This window comes from Manis javanica, chromosome 11 (assembly GCF_040802235.1).
Source record: "Manis javanica isolate MJ-LG chromosome 11, MJ_LKY, whole genome shotgun sequence".
In the NCBI taxonomy this organism is placed as follows: Eukaryota; Metazoa; Chordata; class Mammalia; order Pholidota; family Manidae; genus Manis; species Manis javanica.
Window position 1 is genome coordinate 65,328,717 of NC_133166.1, and position 7,344 is coordinate 65,336,060.

Sequence of the window (7,344 nt, forward strand, 5' to 3'; positions counted from 1 at the left end):
TGATCTCACACAAATTACTAACCAGTATGAGACCTGGTTTCCTCACCTATAAATTAGGTTGTGGTTGCAAATATTAAATAATTAAATATATGTGTAATTTAGGAAATGTGTGGGCCTGCTGGGAGTAGAAAACTTAACTACTGTGGTAAAAACAAGTAGGGATTTTTTTTTTCTTTTTTAACTCAACAGGAGGCCCAGTGCTGGGTGTTACTGGTTTTAGTTTGATGGCTCAACAGTGCCAGAGCCTGTTTTTCTGGTATTCTCTTGTTTAATGGTCTCAGGTGGCTGCCACAGCCTCAGCCATCAATTCCTCAGGAAAGAAAAGGAATAGCCAAGACTACTGTATCATTCATTCATTCAGTAAACATACATCATGTGATCACAGTTTGCCAGACACTGTTAAAGGCAGTGGAATATAATTGTGAGCAAGATTGACAAAGTCCCTCCCTCCTGGGTACATCTTAGGAGGAGACACATACGAAACAGATCCATAATATGTTAGGAGTACCTCAGTGGTATGAAGGAAAACTCTGGGGAAGAAGATAGAAAGTAAAGGTTGGGGCACAGTGGAGGTTGCAATTTTATATACTGTAAGGGTTGTCAGAGTGCTGCTCTTTATTTTATCAAGAAGAAAAAAGCTTTCTCAGAATGCCCCTCCCCCAGATTTTCACTTGGTCTATTGATCCAAAACTGAGTCACAAAGCCACCCCCAAGGTGAGAAATAAGTAGCTGGATTGTCAGGATTGGCTTAAACCTTTGGTTTTTCCAACTTGAGTGAGCAAGAGAGTCCCCTAGAGGACTTGTTAAGCCACTAGTTAACAAAGCTAGGCCCACCTCTAAAGTTTCTGATTCAGTAGGCCTCCGGGGACATGAGAACTGGCATTTCTAACAAGCTCCCAGCAGGTGGTGCTGCTGTCCTCAAATGTACTGTGAGAATCACTGACTTAGACCAATTATGATTCACTGTCTGGGCCAGGCCCATGACCCAGTGAACAAAATCTAGGTTCTGTTATTTAGGAAGAGTGGATACTCAGTCGTATCCAGTTATGATTCATTTGTCTGGGCCAGGCCCATGACCGAGTGAACAAAGTCTAGGTTCCATTTTTAGGAAGTGTAGGTACTTGGTAGACAGCTTACATTGTCTACATAATATACAAGGCAGCCCAGTGCCTAGCTCGTAAGTTCATAAGTACCCAGTAAATGGTAGCTATTATCATTATCATGGACATTGTTAACATTATTATTTTAGAAGAACATATGGTTGCAGTTGGGTCTGATCATGGAGAGTCAGGCAGGTTAGACATTGGTGTACTCTATGGGAGCTAAGGAGCATTTTGGAATAGGGGAGTGAAATTATCAAACTGGCATCTTTGGAAGATTAGCCATGCATTGGTTAATTCAGCCTATGAGAAATTCGCAGAGGAAATGGGGGTGGGGAGGTAGGGGGAAGCCAGCTGACAGGCTAATAGGGTTGATTCCAAGTGAAGACATTACAAGAGTGCAGAGGTAGGGCTATCCCTTGCGTTATAGGAGATTGCCCATCACCTACTGGAGAATATATTCATAAATGACAGATCCAATAAAGGGTTGACATCCAAAATATATAAAGAGCTCATGCACCTCAACAAACAAAAAGCAAATAATCCAATAAAAATATGGTCAGAGGAGCTGAACAGACAGTTCTCTAAAGAAGAAATTCAGATGGCCAACAGACACATGAAAAGATGCTCCACATTGCTAGTCATCACAGAAATGCAAATTAAAACCACAATGAGATATCACCACCATCCAAAAGACAAACAACAACAAATGTTGGCAAGGTTGTGGAGAAAGGGGAACCCTCCTACACTGCTGGTGGGAATGTAAATTAGTTCAACCATTGTGGAAAGCAGTATGGAGGTTCCTCAAAATGCTCAAAATAGAAATACTATTTGACCCAGGAATTCTACTCCTAGGAATTTACCCTAAGAATGCAGCAGCCCAGTTTCAAAAAGACATATGCACCTCTATGTTTATTGCAGCACTATTTACAATAGCCAAGAAATGGAAGAAACCTAAGTATCCATCAGTAGATGAATGGATAAAGAAGATGTGGTACATATACACAATGGAATATTATTCAGCCATAAGAAGTAAACAAATCCTACCATTTGCAACAACATGGATGGAGCTAGAGGGTATTATGCTCAGTGAAATAAGCCAGGCGGAGAAAGACAAGTACCAAATGATTTCACTCATATGTGGAGTATAATAACAAAGAAAAACTGAAGGAACAAAACAGCAGCAGACTCAGAGAACCCAAGAATGGACTAACAGTTACCAAAGGGAAAGGGACTGGAGAGGATGGGTGGGAAGGGAGGGATAAGGGGGAGGGGGAGAAAGGGGGCATTATGATTAGCATGTATAATGAGGGGGGGCATGGGGAGGGCTGTACAACACAGAGAAGACAAGTAGTGACTATAGCATCTTACACTGATGGACAGAGACTGTAATGGGGTATGTCAGGGGGACTTGGTGAAGAGGGGAGTCTAGCAAACATTGTAATTGTAGATTAATGATACCAAAAAGAAAAGGTAAAAAGCAATAAGTGAAATTAATTTAGCAATATATTTTTTCCAACCACATACAGACATTGGCCCTTAAACTTTTTTGGGGTTACCCATGCTTTGGAGAAGCTGGTCAAGGATGGAGCCTCTCCCCAGAAATGTGTATCTATTCGCCCACAGAAAATTACACAGGATTTCAGAGTCTTCGTGGATTGGCCCATAAGCCTGTCTTTGGAGCCCTGCAGGGTCCGAGAACCCCAGAGTAGGAGCCCTTGCTCTAAGGAATCTTGAAGCACTCTTCATCTTCTCCCATCGCTGAAGGAAGAGAAAAACACAAAAAATGGGGATATTAGGGAGTATACCTGCTGTGGTATACTCTCTAGTCCTGAAATTCTCAGTTTCAGAAGGATGATCATCTCTTTGGCTTAATAGTAGGGGCTGTGTGTAAAATATATATCACAGACAGCATGTTTTAATAATCATATATACCCATTAGTAACAAATATAGTGAAAAGTTGGCTAGGCTATTATAGTACAAGCTTACAGGGAAAATTTGTTGAAAATAATACATTTTTTAGAGAATGAAGCCTTCAGCACTGACTCAAACAAGTGCACATGCCTATATTTGCACTGCATTTTACCCAGCTTCTGGAAAAATCATCACCACCTAAATGAAATCTTCAGGTTTAACCTTTGTGTTAAAAGGGTTGCATGAGTCAGAAGACTAATTTTGAATCTCTGACTCCAATGTCTTTGACTCTCGAGAGTGTTTTCCCTTTTCTGTTAACATCTGAACTTCCATTTATATTGCTCGGATATTAGTCTTCACACCACCATGTTGAATTTCTTTTTATATCCTCTGAATGTTTTCATGAGCAATACTAATATGGAGACTACTTAGTGGCAAAAATACAGGTTTTGGAATGAGACAGACCTGGGTTTCTTGTCTTGGCTCTGCCACTTCTGACTGCTCTTGTCTTGGACAACTTACCTTCTCTGGCTTCAGTTTGCTCATCTGGAAAAATGGAGACAATTATCAGGGTTAATGGGATCACAAGCTATATTAGTTTGCTAGGGCAGCCATAACAAAGTGCCGCAGACTAGGTGACTTAAACAACAGAAATTTATTCTCTCACTGTTCTGGAGGCTGGAAGTCTTGAGGTCAAGGTGTTGGCAGGCTTGGTTCCTTCTGAGGCCTCTCTCCTTGGCCTAGGTGGCCATCTTCTGTGTCTTCACATGGCCTTCTCTCTAGGTGTATCTGTCCTTATCACCTCTTATAAGGATACCAGTCATATTGCTTTAGGGCCCACCCACCCTAATTGCCTCATTTGAACTCAGTTACCTCTTTAATGACCCTGTCTCCAGAAATAGTCACATTCAGAGGCACTGGAAGGTAAGGACTTAACATACAGATTTGAGGGGTTGGGGGACACAGTTCAGCCATAACGTAAGCATGTAGTGCCTGACGCATTATAGACTCAGCCTTCTTTTTATTATTGACCTCAGCATCATTGAAACTGCACAGACTTTTAAGGGCACCCTGCATGTGTCTACTGTTAGGCATGCTAGACCTATTGAAACAGGCAACCCTGTATTATGGCGGGCTTACCCTGGCCTCTGTCATTAGGCATGAGGCCATTTCTTCTGCCTTAGATTCTGGATGTTATATCTTTAAGACAGTCATCTTTGTGTCTGCTCTTCCACCTTCAGTCTCCCAGCACAGTGCCAGGGTTCTTTTGCTCACCTGCTGTTTCTAAACTCAGTCATTGCCTTCATCTTCAGAATTACTGGCCCCAGCTGGCTTCCCTTCCAGACACTTTTTTCTGATCATTCCATCTCTGACAGCAGCCCCCGTGCCTTGATTTGGAAACTGCCCTTGTCATATCTGAGCAAGTATCACCCAAAGCCTCAGGTTAGTCCTATGTGGCCTATCTTCCTTCTCTGCTGCCCTCAGCCCTGTAGCAGAGGAGGCCCAGAGGGTCTGCAGAAGATGTTTGTCCTGCACCGGCACCTCAGAGAGGCAGTGCTCAGGCACCCAGTGGTGGCCCAGCAACAACCTGTCCCCTGGGACTGTTCACTCTAGGCTCTTCCCACTTCAGTCTGAGTATCCCCAGAGAAGCAGCCAGAAGAACTTGTGTCCCTGGGCAACTGAGCAGCTCCTGAGTGCTCCTTTTTGCACTTGTTTTTTTTTTTCAGCTGCAGTGCTGTGGCTCCGTGAGCAAAGCCTGGGTGCCTGAGCAGCCACCCTGGCAGCAGAGTGCAACCTGCAGAAAAGCTGATCACTGACAGAGATTGAGCGAACATGTGTGCATGTGTGTACGCGTGTGCAGAGGAAGGAGTGGTGTGTCTGCGTGTGCATGTATTTGTTTACACTCTTGAAATTCTGAACGCTGCCTGGGTTGGAGCAGTACCTGCAGCAGCTTCACCTGAGCCTCCCGACACCAGGCTTAGAGGTCATGGCAGTGACTTTCAGCCAAGACTTGTCCCTGCTAGCCAGTCGCCTTCACTGAATAGATGAGCAATGGGACCCTAGCTGGGATTCTGGCATCAGCCTTCCCTGCAAACCAATCCCCTAAGTCCTCCCTCCCTTCCTGCCTCTCTCACATCAGACTGAGGAGCAGGAAGACAACACTGCTGGCTCTTGTCCAGAGCCTGGGATTTTAGAAGGAGCGAGAGCCCTGCTAAGGCTGGGCAGGTTGAATGTATGGATGCTGTCCAGACACAGTCACCTGGCCTGGCTCCTTTCTTTTTTTAAAATGCCCTGTCACTGGGTCCTTCAGACCCTTTCTCAGGCATCTGGGACTGATCACAAGGCTGTGAACAGATCTGGTAGGTCTCTACCACCATGCAGAGGGACCCAGACACCTAACTGGTGTGCTGTGTGCACAGTACTTAGATGGTAGCTCAAGAAGTGTATCTCCCTTTTCAGGGCTGAAAGCCTAAGGTGAGGATAGAATCCCAGCTCTCACTCTTCCTTTCCCAGAAGCAGAGAGCCAGGCTCAGCTGACTGGAGAGCCTTAGTTCCTCCACCAGTAGGAGGCCAGGTTCCTGATGGTGGAGAGCCCCCTGGTTTCTCTGGCCACCCTCCAGGGCACAGTGCTGCCACTGAGGTCAGCTGACACCCAGCCAGGGAAGCCATTCTAGTCTGTTCTTTAGCTTCCAGGGCTTGCCTAGGGCATGTCAGCTGCCATGTCAGCTCTCCCAGTAGCTGGACATCAAGGACCCACGCAGGTGGACTCAGGTTGGGACTGCCAGGGATAGTTGGAAAAGGTCCAAGTAGAGATCCCACTCAACACACCAATCCTTCTAGAAGCAGCAGGTGGGTGGTTTGATCCAGAGAAGCCTAGGTCTTGCATTCTAGGAGTGGCCTGTGCCTCCCACCTCAACCATCCCACTATTGAAGGCCTGTATTGAGAAAGACATAATGAAAAGTTGGAATGTGTGGTCAGCTGGAGCAAGTCTTCCTTTGTGGCCTGCTTTTGAGCCACAAAGAGTGAGAGAATGTGTGTGTCTGTGTCTGTGTGTGCGTGCACGCACACATAGCTGAGAGGCTAAATCCTCTGGGTTTTTGTCCTCACATATAACATAAAGTTGCCCTCTGGGCCTTCTCCTTTCTACCTCCCCTGTGACCTTTCCTAGCCTCATAGCTATTAAATCCCTTGGCTTCAAGCCTGTTCCTCACTGTCCTCTGTCCTTAGACCAGAACCCTGGGGTCAGGCCCGTGTCTTTTACAGCTGACAGCACATTTCCAGGCTTCTTCCTGAGTTGTCCTCAGGTTTTCTCAGCCAGAGAGCTGTCTTTAGAGTCCAACTATTGTATGTATGTCACCTCACTAGAAATATCCCATAATCATGTCGGGAAGAACAGGGCACAGGTGATGTCATGTATTCATTTCACAGCACTGGGTTGGGGGCTTCCCTGTTCCCCTTAGCCCCAGCCAGGAGGAAAGAGATTCAGGGGTTACTGCCAGAGTGGGGTAGAGGGAGCCTGGAAGGGCTGGTCTGAGAAACTGAGAAGGACAGAGTCAGTAGTCCTGGGCACTTCAAATACCATGATGACTCCTTTTCCTGCCTCTTTGGTAATGGCCTTCTTCCCTAAAATAGAAATTGTCAGAACCACCTCCCTTTACTTCTCCACCAGCCCTGGCATCTGACTCATTCCCACTGGAATGAAGCAGTCCAGCCCCAGAGCTGGAGGAGCTTGGGGAGGAGAAGGTGTGTGCAGTGGCCTGGAGCTCCACGATGGCTTTGTGCTGCCCTTCTCCTGGCCCAGGTATCCCTCGGAGCTGCCGCAGAGCATTGCCCCAAATCCTGATGCATGGGCCAGCATGGGGAAGAGATGGTCGCAGGCAAAATGTACTTTATACAGAGATTTTCTATTGCTGGGAAGGTGTGTTTCTCCCACAGATTGTGAATATTCACTTGTTTCATAAATGTCTGATCCTGTCTGAGCAAAGCTGTGCTGTTGTCAATCTTGTGGGAGATCTGGGGACTGGGAGTCAGTAAGGCTGAGCCTGAGTGACTCCATCTTGGCCAGACCATCTTGGTCCTGCTGGAAACTAAGAGCCTCTACCCTTTCTTGGAGGTGGCAGGGAATAGAGGAGTGGGGAGAGGGGAGAGGCTCCTAAGTGAGCAACTGGAACAGACTAGTGGTGGCTCCAGAGCTTGGTCGGAGTTGGGAGTCAGTTGGCCAGAATGGTGCAGAGCACTCCAGGTCTGGAATGAGGATCCTGGGTGCTATCCTGGAGTGACCCAGCCCTGAGCCCACTTAAACCCTCCAGGCTAGAGACCAGTCAGCA

At 46.3% G+C, this 7,344-nt stretch overlaps 1 protein-coding gene across 1 annotated transcript in view; it reads left to right on the forward strand.

Moving 5' to 3' along the window:
* The window catches only part of CRY2 (cryptochrome circadian regulator 2), a 31,229-nt gene extending 24,228 nt beyond the window's left edge, over window positions 1-7,001 (forward strand). The window contains exon 12 of the mRNA XM_017667118.3: window positions 4,743-7,001. The gene's annotated coding sequence lies outside the window, so the exon portion shown is untranslated. The remainder of the gene's footprint in view (window positions 1-4,742) is intronic.
* The last annotated feature ends 343 nt before the right edge of the window (window positions 7,002-7,344 follow it).